At 37.3% G+C, this 13,666-nt stretch overlaps 1 protein-coding gene across 2 annotated transcripts in view; it reads right to left on the bottom strand.

Moving 5' to 3' along the window:
• Positions 1–13,666, bottom strand: part of Kdm4d (lysine demethylase 4D) — a 33,614-nt gene that overhangs the window by 11,271 nt on the left and 8,677 nt on the right. The window contains exon 2 of one of the 2 annotated variants that reach the window (XM_021207887.1): positions 11,487–11,653. The exons of the other annotated variant lie outside the window; for it this stretch is intronic. The gene's annotated coding sequence lies outside the window, so the exon portion shown is untranslated. The remainder of the gene's footprint in view (positions 1–11,486; positions 11,654–13,666) is intronic. 2 annotated transcript variants of the gene reach the window in all.

A 13,666-nucleotide genomic window follows, 5' to 3' on the forward strand; every position in this document is an offset into this window, starting at 1 on the left:
TTCTGATTTTGTTAATTAGGATACTGTCCCTGTGCCCTCTAGTTAGTCTGGCTAAGGGTTTAGCTTGTTGATTTAATAAATAAATAAATAAATAAAAAATAAAAAATAATAAAAAAAAAAAAAACAGCTCCTGGTTTGGGTGATTCTTTGTATAATTCTTTTTGTTTCCACTTGGTTGATTTTAGCCCTGAGTTTATTTCCTGCCAGTTACTCCTCTTGGGTAAATTTTCTTCCTTTTGTTCTAGAGCTTTTAGGTGTGCTGTCAAGCTGGTAGTGTATGCTCTCTCTAGTTTCTTTTTGGGAGCACTCAGAGCTATGAGTTTTCCTCTTAGGATTGCCTTCATTGTATCCCATGAGTTTCAGTATGTTGTGGCTTTATTTTCATTAAACTCTAAAAGGTCTTTAATTTATTTCTTCCTTAACCAAGTTATCATTGAGTAGAGTGTTATTCAGCTTCCATGTGAATGTTGGCTTTCTATTATTTATGTTGTTATTGAAGTTCAGCCTCAGTCCATGATGATCTGATAGGATGCATGGGATAATTTCAATAGTTTTTTATCTGTTGAGGTCTGCTTTGTGACCAATTATATGGTCAATTTTGGAGAAGGTACCATGAGGTTCTGAGAAGAAGGTNNATCCTGTTGTTTTAGGATAAAATGTTCTGTAGATATCTGTTAAATCCATTTGGTTCATAACTTGTTAGTTTCACTGTATCTCTGTTTAGTTTCTGTTTCCAGGATCTGTCCATTGATGAGAGTGGGGTGTTGAAGTCTCCCACTATTATTGTGTGCAGTACAGTGTGTGCTTTGAGCTTTACTATAGTTTCTTTAATGAATGTGGATGCCCGTGCACTTGGAGCATAGATATTCAGAACTGAGAGTTCATCTTGGTAGATTTTACCTTTGATGAGAATGAAGTGCCCCTCCTTGTCTTTTTTGATAACTTTGGGTTGGAAGTCAATTTTATTCAATATTAGAATGGCTACTCCAGCTTGTTTCATCGGATCATTTGCTTGGAAAATTGTTTTCCAGCCTTTATCTCTGAGGTAGTGTCTGTCTTTGTCTCTGTGGTGAGTTTCCTGTATTCAGCAAAATGTTGGCTCCTGTTTAGGTAGCCAGTCTGTTTGACTGTGTCTTTTTATTGGGGAATTGAGTCCATTAATATTAAGAGATATTAAGGAAAAGTAATTGTTGCCTCCTGTTATTTTTGTTGTTCTTGCGGCTATCTTCTTTTAGGTTTGTTGAAGGATTACTTTCTTGCTTTTTGGGGGGCATAGTTTCCCTGGTGGTGGAGTTTTCCCTTTATTATCCTTTGAAGGGCTAGATTTGTGGAAAGATACTGTGTGAATTTGGTTTTGTNATGGAATACTTTGTTTTCTCCATCTATGGTAATTGAGAGTTTTGCTGGGTATAGTAGTCTGGGCTGGCATTTGTGTTCCCTTAGGGTCTGTATAACATCTGTCCAGGATCTTCTGGCTTTCATAGTCTCTGGTGAGAAGTCTGGTGTAATTCTAATAGGTCTGCCTTTATATGTTACTGAGATTTTTCCCTTACTGCTTTTAATATTCTATCTTTATTTAGTGTATTCATTGTTCTGATTAGTATGGGTCAGGAGGAATTTCTTTTCTGGTTCAGTTTATTTGGAGTTCTGTAGGCTTCTTGTATATTCATGGGCATCTCTTTCTTTAGGTTAGGGAAGTTTTCTTCTATACTTTTATTGAAGATATTCACTGGCCCTTTAATTTGAAAATCTTCATTCTCATCTATACCTATTATCCTTAGTTTTGGTCTTCTCATTGTGTCCTGAATTTTTTGAATGCTTTGAGTTAGAATCTTTTTGCATTTTGCATTTTCTTTGATTGTTGTGTTCATGTTTTCTATGGATTCTTCTGCACCTCACATTCTCTCTTCCATCTATTGTATTCTGTTCCTGATGCTCGCATCTATGGTTTCTGATTTCTTTCCTAGGTTTTCTACCTCCAGAATTGTCTCCCTTTGGGTTTTCTTTATTGTTTCTACTTCCATTTTTATATCTTAGATGGTTTTGTTCAATTCCATCACCTGTTTGGTTGTGTTTTCTTGTAATTCTTTAAGGGATTTTGTGCTTCCTCTTTAAGGACTTCTATTTAGCCGTGTTCTACTGTATTTTTTTAAGTGAGCTATTAATGCCCTTCTTAAAATCCTCTACCAGCTTCATATAATTTTAAATCCAAATCTTGCTTTTCAGGTGTGTTAGGGTATCCAAAACTCGCTGTGGTAAGAGTACTGGGTTCTGATGATGCAAAGTGGTCTTGGTTTCTGTTAATAAGATTCTTAGATTTGCCTTTCGCCATCTGGTAATCTAGCTGTGTCTGACTGGAACTTATTCCTTCTGTGATTCTGTTAGCCTCTGTCAGCCCTCCTGGGAGTCCAACTGTCTCCTGAGTCCCAGGGGTCAGAGCACTCCCTGCAGGCAAGCTCTGCTCTGGCAGGGAAGGTGCACAGGGGTCTGGTGCTCAGATCTGCCTCCTGACTGAGGATAAAGGCCTGAAGGGACCTTGTCCAGGAAGCTTTGTAGCTTCTGTGGCCTGCTTGCTTTCCTGCATGGACTGGTCTCTGAGAGACCTGGGATACAAGATGGTGATCTTGCCTGAGTCCCTGGGTCAGAGCCCTCCCTGGAGGCCGACTCTCCTGTCTTATCTCCTTTAACACTTTTGTAAGTCTGTCAAAATACAAATACTGTTGCTACTGTCACCTCAAAAGGATTGGGGAAAATAAAATAATGATGGCACTTAAATTATTGTACTCATGGATTCCATTTTCCATACTCCATGGTTACTAATCAGCAAATGCCTAATAAAAGTCACTGACGTGGGTGGGCACTCCTTAGAAGGCAGTGTGCTTGACAGGCAGCTTGTACCTCCAGTAGGCACTCACAGAAGGTGACATACGTATCGCTTCCAGAGCTGTGTGTTACCCAAGTAATCTATATGTCTGCTCCACAAACCTCAGTGCTCCATTCCTCGTCAGGTGCAAATAAAAAGCACAGCAAAACAGTGGCTTTTCCTGTATGCTTTTGTCTTTAAATGCCAGTATTTTCTGTGGACATTCAAGTTAGGAGTATATAGGAAGTGTGCATATAAAGAAATATACTCAGCAGGAATGAATGGGCAAGATCAGTAAAGGTTATATTGTTACATAAATCCTAAATCGTGGGATTTGGCCTTAAAATCCAGCAATATAACTCACATTATGACTTCAGTGTGGCCTATGATAAATTGGGCATGGTATTATTAACTTTGTTCTAGTTACTTTATTCTGCATGGCAACTGGGATGGTAGTGGTTGTATCCAGATACATACATACAAAGAGCAGCAGAGGTTCTTAACTCCCCTAACACAACACTCAGTGAATAAATTACCTTGAATTGTAAGTTTTAGATCTGCTCCAAGTGAGTCTGTGAGTCTTGTGCATGACTTAACACCAACACACTCTCCCTTTGATGTAAAGTATACTGGATTTTGTAGCACACAACTGAGAGAAGCCCCGCTCATACATCTCCTCTCCTTCACTCCTGTCCCCCAGACCCAACTGCTTGTGTATTTTAGGTTATTTATTCTGCTCTTCCTGTGCTTTTAGGCCTTTTCAGTTTCAGATCCCATGAACACATCCTACAATCAGTGTGTAATGTATTCTGTGATACTCCATCCCCAACTGGCCCTGAGCCCTCATCTCTTTATCACATTTCCTGCTTAAAATCTTGAATCTTTGCCACATAATATTGATCAGAACTGATTTGTATAGTGAACAATGACTGCACTGCTACTTGTTTATAAATTTCATTCTTTTTTCCTTTTCTCTGTTTTATGCATACTCATTCCCTGACTCATTCCTAGAAATGTAAATCTAAATCCCAAAGCCAAGTAGGTCACTGAAGCAGATTTCTCCTTTCAGAAATATTCTTCCTGGAACCCCATGCTTGCTTGAAGCTGAACCAGTGGTTCTAGGTGGTTGTACAGCCTGCATCCTGATGTTTTTCATCCTCCATCCTCCATGGGCTACCTCTCTATTATGTTAGGTCCCTCAGGCTCTTCCTGGCAGGCTCCATCCATGTATACTCACTTGCTTTGGCGGGAACTGTCCACTGGGAACATCCCTGGAAGCTCCATAGAGATTAAAAATCTCCAGAAGAAACACACTGAGCTTTGAAGATGGCCTCCAGGAAGAATATTCAACAATCTGTACTGGGCATTCATAAAACCTTTACTTAATAAAAGCACAAAAGATGCGGAGGAAAAGCCATTTGTAACTAGAATTTATGCCACTGTCGCCTCTGCAGTCTCACCAGAACCATAGCAGACCGAGATGGCAAAACTTATCTGGTCTTCCAAGGTCAGTGTCTACCATTTTTGCTGCAGTAGACACTATGCAATGAATTCTGGCTTCAGCTCCAAGTAAGGCAAGGATCGTGTCAAAAGTTTCCTATGAAACAACAACCTTGGAGTTATTGGGTTGCCATAACCACCACACCTGTTTGCCTAAGTTTGAAATCTAAAATTAACTTGTTTCTATGCTGCTGCTTTCATTTGAGAATTCTGAAGATATTCTTCTACCGGTGTCTTCTCAAAAATCCAAGAGCAACCTTTTGCTAATCCTTTTATAAATTCTGTGTACACTTTGAGAGTACTCCTCTGATCGTTTTCAACATTTCTGTCAGGGTGTGAATGATGAATCTGGTCTGCTGTGGGTATGCCTTACACAAACTCCTGTTCTGCATTGCTACATTTCTTCCCCCTCCATTTCTCCTTCTCGCCATGTGTATGTATAATCTATCATTTGGACACCAAGCCTCATAGCTGAGCCTTTCATTTTATTACCTGATCTTATTTTCAGCAGTTTGTTCTTTTCTTATTAGCCAAGACTCCCATCGTTTTTTGGTTCCAGAAACTACTTTGACTGTGTGAATGTTCACTGTAGATTAATTACTGAAGACTTCTCTTCTCTCTGAGAGGGTTAAATTGTTTTTAGGTTCCATTTGCTCTCTGCACTGCATCTTTTCTCTCTGTATTCACTTTATAGGAATGTTCTGGTTTGCCTGTATCAGGTTAAATGGATTTAAGAAGAGGCACTGAGTTAAGAGCAGGCACTGTTTGCTATGAGTGCTCCAATAGGAATCAGTAACCTAGCTACTTCCTTTGGAGGTGGAGACACCTGGCAATATCTAAAAGTGAGTCTAATTAAAAGACTAGAAATTTATACTTGTTTTGAGATAGGACAGGGTTATCTACATAGCCATGGCTGTCCTGGAAATGCTGGGATTTAAAGTATATGTCATCATGCCCAGATAGGTTTTAAATAAGTAACTGGGACCTGGCAAGTTGTGGTGCTTGAGAGTTTTATTGGGATTTTTGTTGTTGTTGTCGTCGTTGTTGTTTGCTTGCTTGTTTTCTGAGACAGGGTTTTGCTGTGTGGAACTAGCTCTGTAGACCAGACTGGCCTTGAACTCACCATATCCAGTTCTTCTTCTTCTTTTAAATACACTAAAATAAAAAATAAGGTGTGGTAATTGATGCTGTAATCTCAGCATTCCAGAAGAGGCAAGAGGACCCTGAGATTGGGGCAACCCAGGCTAACTGGTGAGTTCCGAGGACAGGCAGGGCTACACTGTGAAGCCCTCTCTGAACTAAACAGAGATCAGACGACTAACAAAGCCTACAGTCCAGCCAGTAAGAAATGGTAGCTTCACCTTTCTCATTTGCTTCAGGCAGTTTTTAAAATTTTATTGAGACAGAATTTACACATTTAAGTGTTCACTTCAATACTATTAAGTGCTGGTTACATGTAGTGCTGTACAATCAATCATCTCTGAAATCTAATTGTAAGGCTTATCAGTCACTCCAAAACATGTTTCCATCCTCAGTCACTTCCCATTCCCAACCACACCAAAGTAACTCTACTGTTTCAATTTCCTATTCCTGATATCAAACTTAAGTGAAACCTGTAATCTGTGGCCTTGTATACCTAGCTTCTTTCCTCCTGCAAATTCTTGAGATTTGTGTTGTATTACATACCAGCATTTGGTTTCTTTTTATGACCAAATAGTGTTCTACAATGTACAGATAGACCACATTTTACTTATCCATTCATCAGTCGATATAAATTTGGGTTGTTATCACTCTAAGGCTATTAACAATGCTGTTATGAACATTCATGTACATGTCTGTCTTGGATACCTAAAATTGATGAACCAATTGACACCTCTGTTTAACATTTTGAGAAATTACACTGTTTTCCAGAAATAACTACATTTGTTTCTCCCACCAACAGTAATGAGGGTGTCAGCTGCATAGTCAACCTCTCCAACTGTCTTCTATCTTAGAAAAACTCCAGGGATAACCATCCTGGTTGTAACATGAACTTCCTTAGTGACTAGCTACATTGAGGATCTTTTCATAGGCATATTGACCATTCTGCATATTTTTAAAGAAATTCCTGCTCAGACCTTTTGTTTTATTACTGAATTGTAAAAAAAAAAAAAAAAAAAAAAAAGTTCTTTTATCTTGAGTATGTCTTTTGAAGTGCATATGTTTTGATCTTTTGGAGGGGGTGTGCCTAGGGCTATAATAGCTCAGTCTCCCAGCTGCTGGGATTACAGGAATGTGCTACAACACTCAACAAATATCTTAAAAAGTCCAATTTACCAATGTTAAAATGTGTTGTTTAGAACTGGTGCTGTGCTGAGGCACTAATTACTATCTCATCTGAGGTCAGGAAGCATCTGCTGTCTATCTTCGAAGGCTCTGATGTTTTAGTTGATGTTTTAGTCTATGGTCTCAATTGAAATTAATTTTTCTGTAGGAATCCAAATTCATTCTTTTGTACATGGATATCCAGTTACTTCAGCTCCATTTTGTTTTCTGAAGATTATTTGTTTTTCCTTGAGTTGCCCTGAATTTTTTGTTTAATCTGCTTATCGTAAGAGCTTTGGAGAATTGTGTTCCACTGAATCTGTGCATGTCCATGTCAATGTAGTGACCCTGCTGGCCATCCTGAAAAGATACCAACCGATACAACAGGTGTTTTTGTTTCTTCAGTGATCTAGGTGTACTTGTAAGCCAGCATCTTGGACTGACCATTTTATTGACTTATCCCATCATTGTTCATGTACTAAATTTTCCAAGTTTCAGCCTATGAATGATGGTGGTAGTTAATACTTTAAAGTCAGTCATCCAGCTGAACCGCTTCTCTTGTTAACTTGTAAACTTTCAATGTAAAATTCTGACTACTACCTTTTCACAAATACCTTATTACTGACCAACAACCTCTATTTAAATTATAGGTTGTACATATTCTGGAAAACACTAAATGTAATTAAATTTATTATTTTTCCATTGTGACTTATTTCTTTATGTTTTGTTTAAGTAGTCTGCCTTCTAGAAGCCACGCATGTATCTTTTTATTTACTTATTTTTCTCAGTGGAAATCAGAAGAGATAATACATCAGTTATAAATTTGGATAGCAATAGCTAATAGAACACAATTCAGAATTTGAAATTCCCCATAAATGGTCAGATGCTAATCCAATTAATCATAATTTTTAGATTTTAAATATATCATAGATGACTGAGATTTTAGTTATAGATTTAATTTTCTGCTCGACTAATTTTTGTTTCTCATGGGCCTCTTTCTAGTTTTCTGACATCTTTGCTTTCTGAATCTTATGTAGATACAAATGAATAAAAAATTTGAAGCTATGATCCACATGTGAGAACATGTGTTCTTTGTCTTTCTGAGTCTGGGTGACTCCACTTAATATATTTTCCAGTTCTATCCATTTTCCTGCCAACACCCTAATTCCATGTTTCTTTATGGTTGAAAACTCCAATGTGTATATGTCCCACATTCTCATTATTAATTTATCTATTGATGAACACGCAGGCCAGTTTATTTTCCTAGCAATTTCTATTTCTAGTAGGCATAGATGAACAAGTAGCTTTTCAGATACTCAGTCCTTTGAGTGCCTAGAGATGGAATCATTGTGTCATATGGAAGCTCTAGGTTTAGGTTTTGAGATAAAATCTTCATTCTCCCATAGCGACTGTATCAGTTTGTACCCCATAAACAGTGAGTGATGGTCTCCCATCCCTGTCTCTCTAAGTCCTTTCCAGCATTTTTGTTATTCTCCTGATAGCTATCCTGACATAAGGTGAGACAGAATCAGAGTAGTTTTAATCTGCATTTCCCAGGTGGCTAAGGATGTTAAGCACTTTTGTTGTTGTGTGTGCTGAGTATTGATACTCTGTCAGATGTATAGCTGGCAGATTTCCTCCCAGTCTGTACGCTGCCTCTTCACTTACTAATTTTGCTGTACAGAGAGCCTTTTGATTTCTTCAAGTCCCATTTGCTGATAATTAATTGTCCCTATTTTCTGAGCTACTGGAGTCCTTCTCAGAAAGTTTTTACCTATTGCATATATGGTTTTGGGTTGGTTTGTTTATTTTGTAGTATCTTCAGATTTTGGAGTCTTACAGTGTGGGTTTCAATACACGTGTAGGTGATTTATATGGATCTAAAGGTGAGAGATAAGGATCTAGTTTCATTCTACATATGGAAATCCAGTTTCCCCAGTACCTCACTGAAGATAGTGACTTTTCTATATTTAGCACTTTTGCCAAAAATCATTGGACTTAGCTGTGTGTGTTCATGTCAAGAGTTTTTGTTGTTTGTTTCCTGTTACACTGATATACATCTTCATTTTTGTGTTGGCACCTTCTTTTTTGTTTTTGTTTGTTTTTCACCCAGGTAAAATACTGTGTTTAGGAAAAACAAATCTGAATTTCTGGTCTTTGCATTTTCTTTCGCTTTGTTTTTAAAGGCCCAGTTTCTTAATTTCCCATCTACTCCTTCCTTTGTACATATCTGACTACTCTGCTTTATTTCTATACTACTTAACATTAAGTGTTGGCATACAAAATCTCACCATCTACAATCCTCCCCTTTGCAAATTTTGGCTTGATTTATAATTATATTTGAGCATTCTTTCTAGAGTAAATTCAATTCACTCCCCATGCTCTGAATTAGTATTATAGTGAAATAAACAAACAAACGAAAAATTGGAGCCAGACTTCATTCAGTCTTTTGAGCGTACTTTAACCATGAAGGTGATAGGTGATATCCTGTTTCCTTACACTCTAAGAAGCTTTGGTGTGTGTGTGTGTGTGTGTGTGTGTGTGTGTGTGTGCAAAATACAAACATTTCTTGATTTTTAGATTCCTTCTTAAATATTGTTTGTATTGTTTTAACTGAATATTGGGTTTACAATATTTCACATATACTATTATAGTTCTGTTGCTCATAACTACTCTTTTTTGCTTTGGAACTTGACACAAGCCAAATTCTTGCTAACTAGACATATTCATTAATGAAATGCTAAATGTTGCCTGACATAGTAAAAATCCTACATTCATTGCAGACTGTAATAAGAGTTGTTCTAAACTTTCATACTATCATACACCACCATTTATCACCTAATCTGAGACCATTTTAAATATAAAGGAACCTAGGGATGACAGTATAAATCAGAATCTTATTGATACATCAAGTTAAAAAGCAATAGAAACATATTTTCCCAAACTGCAAAATACATTTTTTCAAGTATTATAAATCCTTCAAAAAGTTGACCATAGATTATGGCTTTTTTTTAACAAGTGTCAAAATTTTAAAATATCCAGAATATGTTCTACTACTATAAAACAATGAAGTGAAATTGGAAAGTAATGCCAAAAATCTAGAAACCCCCAAATTTATAAACTGAAAATATATTTTTGAATAAACCCTTAACAAGAATGAACTAAAACATTAAATGAGGAAATTCATTCTACATAAAATGAGAATGAAACTACTACGTTTCAAACCTGTGGTATGCTGGTAAATAATATTAAAGAAAAGTTGAAAACCTTAATTAAAGAAATAGCTAAGACAGGAGGCTAGGAAATTATATGAACTACACAGGCATCAATCTTAGACAGGCATCAACCTAAAATAAATTTTTTGAAAAAAAAACTAAAATAAAATAAGACCAGAAATCGATGAAATGCAAAACTATATAGAGTACAGAGAAACCCAAACTTTTGAGAATTTTAATAAACTTGAAAAATCTTCAGTGAAAATGATAAAGAATAAAAGTACAAGCCACAAATACCCAGCTATGGTGACAGAGGTCACTGCTGACAGATAGCCAGCTCTGGTGACAGAGGTCATCTCTGTAAAGGCTGGTGACACAAAAGAACTGAAAACAGAAAGAGAAAGCAGGAGGAAAAAAAAAGAAAAAAAGAGTATGGATAATTTTACTAATGCACATTTTAAATTAAAGGAATAGATTTCTAGAAAAATATAAGACACAGAAGTGAGAAGATTGACTACATTCATAACCACTAAAGAAATTGCAGTAGCAGCTGAACTCTTACAAACAAAATTCCAAACTCAAGATGGCTGGACCAGGGGATTTTACCAGCCATTAAAAAAATGTAATTCCAATCTTGGCAAACTTTCCCAGAGAACAGAAGGCATGCTTCCTAGTTTGTATTATGGCACAGATCCTAAGGACTAGAAGAAAGGAAACAGTTAATATCCCTTTTGAACACTGACACAAAAACTCTAAATAAAGTATGAGCACACTGACTCTAAGACTAGGGGCACTGGTGGCTTACTCCAGCAAAAACAAAAAAACAAAAAAAAAAAAAAACAAAAACGATTAGGTAAAACCTTAAGTCTATTTATTACATACTGACAGATTTCAAGGGATCTCAATGCAGAAGAGGTACTTGATCATTTTAAAATGTCTGCATGTACACACTAGTGCTATTCACGTTCTGGTCTGAGAAGCTTCTCTTAGAAGCAAGCAGCAGTAACTGCCGGGACTTGTAACTAGTCCAGAACTGAGAGTAAATGGCTGTTGGATGCTCAACCCTAGATCACCTATATCTCCCCTTTCAATCTCAGAAAACTTGGTGGAAGGGGCAGGAAGAATGGCAGGCAGTCGCAGAGTGTCAAAGAATAATCCTCAGGCATGACATGGCTTATACTCTTGAACTTAAAAGCTGTGATTACCTGTGCTGGACTTACACAAGACTGTATTTGTCAACATCCTGACAGAGAAGAGAGAGGAACTCACAAGGTCCCATCCCTCTCTGAAGCCCTATAGGTAATGAATGATTTCCAGGGGAAGGAAGACATGTTCTTCAGTTGTATAGCCACTGGTAAGATGCTCATGCAACAGTAATGAAACTCACTGGGTCACAAAATAAAACAATAAGTAGGTGTTAAAGTAGAAAAGGGATTAGTTGGGAAGTGGAAGTGGAATCAGTAGGAGGAGAAGAGGTATGAACACGACCAAAATACAATGTATGCACAGATGAAAATGTCATAATAAAACATTCTATCAAATTCATGACTTTTAACATAGTTTTCAACAACCCAAAATAGTAAGAAAAGTACCATAAAACATACCATTGCAAACCATCAAAACTGTACTCAACAGTAATAACTTAACATTTTTATTTTGCAGATCAAGAAAAAAAATAAGGACGCCTGGGGTCAGAATCTTTATTCAACATTGTCCTGGAAGTTCTAACCAACACAAGGCAAAGAAAAAGGGAAGGCAGAGTGAAAAGAGACTGGGGAAAAAAAAATAAATACATTATTATTATTGGCAGATGGTTTGTGTATAAAACTATTCAGAGTAAACCACTTGAATTAACAGAAGAGTCTGGTGAGTTTTCTGAATTTAAAATAGGTATATATAAAAATCAATTATACTTGTATACATCAGTTACAAATGATCCAACTTTAAGAATATCATTAACAATAGCATTAACTATTAATGAAAGCTTGTGACATTTCTATGAGGCAGTAATGTAAATATATTCAGAGTAGTATCTGATGTACTTTTGAAAACAAAGATGATCTAAACAAATGAAAAAAGGAAAGACAGGGACAAAAAATAATGGCAGATAAAGAGCAGAGACTGAAGGAAGGGTCATCAGGGGACTGCCCACCTGGGGATCCATCCTGTCTGCAGACACCAAACCCTGACACTATTGCTGTTGCCAAGAGGCACTTGCTGACAGGAACCAGGTGTGGTTATTCCCTGGGAGTTTGGAGCCAACCATCAGACTGAGCTCGGGGGCAGGGGTGGAGGGGTCCCCGGTGAGCTCGAAGAAGGACTGGAGGAGTGGAGGGGAATTGCAATCCCATAAGAAGACCTGGCTGGACCACCCAGTGCTCTCAGGGACTAGACCACCAACCAAGGAATGTACAGGGAGGGATCCATGGCTCCAGATACATATGTAGCACAGGATGGCCTTGTCTGACATCAATGGGAGGGGAAGCCCTTGGTCTTGTAGATGTTTGATGCCCTAGTGTAGGGGGATGCTGGAGCAGTGGGATGGAAGTGGGTAGGTGTGTGGTGCAGCACCCTCATATAGGCAAAGGGGAGGGGGGAAGACAGCAGGTGGGAGATGGGGAGTTGTGGAGGGGTAAACAGGAAGGGGGGTGTCATTTGAGATGTAAACAAATGGAATGATTAAATTAAAAAAGAAAAAAATAAATACTTCATTCCTAAATCTAAAGACTCACTGCTATAAAACATCAGTTCTTAAATTTGCAAATGTAATATTATTTCAGTTAAAATTCCAAGTGTATAGAACTTGACAGTTAGCTCCTGAATATATGAAGGGCAAAGAGATCGTGGAAGAGAGGAAGAGGTAATAAGAATTGTTAACTAGATGTCAAGACACCACCATCACATCATGGATAAAATGAATGCTTGGTGACCTGAGAAGTCTTTAGAAGGTACTAACAGAGAATATGAGTATGATTTCTAAGAAAGAACACTCTCAAGTAAAAAACAGCATGCACTTAAGAAAAAGGACTCATAAATTGAACCCCCAAATGGAAGATTTCCATATATCAAAATCAGTATCAAATATTTTCAAATGAGAAGCTAAGAAGTAGGAAGTGCTATGTGCAGCGTGAGTAAGAAGCAAGAATTACTAAAAGCACTAAGAACTCAGAAGTCTGTAAGGAAAAGGCAATTCAATAGGAAAGTAGTTAGACTTACAGAGTCCATTTTTACAGTTAAATTCCACACAGCCACAAACAACACACATTAAATGGGAGGGCAAAAGAAAAGATAAGATTCATTTATATACCATTTAAATAGAGTTCAAGGTTGACAAGCCTGAGTTCCTTTACAAATTAATTCATGGGCATTAATTCGGGGGCTGGGGAGATGATTCAATCAGATTGCCTGAAGGACAACCCTAAGCTCACACATAAGCTTGTGGTCACATGCTTACATTTCTTTACTAGGAAAAGTAGTCACCTTTTTTTTTTTTTTTTTTTTTTTTTTTTTTTAGCTATCAGGTTCATAGATGATGGATTTTAGTAGAAAGAGGGGAATGATTCAATTGGTAGAAATGGAGGAAGATTTGATTACAGTTATAATTGGACTGGGGTAGCCCGACCTAACTAAAATTTTGATGCTATACATAAAGAAGCCTGACCATCACATGAGTTTTCACTTAAGAGATTATCTTCTGAAAGGAATTACTTTCTCTGGGTCTTGTATGTTTTCTTTTTCTTTTTTCTTTTCTTTTCTTTCTTTTTTTTTTTTTTTTGGTTTTTTG

Source organism: Mus pahari, chromosome 10 (assembly GCF_900095145.1).
Source record: "Mus pahari chromosome 10, PAHARI_EIJ_v1.1, whole genome shotgun sequence".
NCBI lineage: Eukaryota > Metazoa > Chordata > Mammalia > Rodentia > Muridae > Mus > Mus pahari.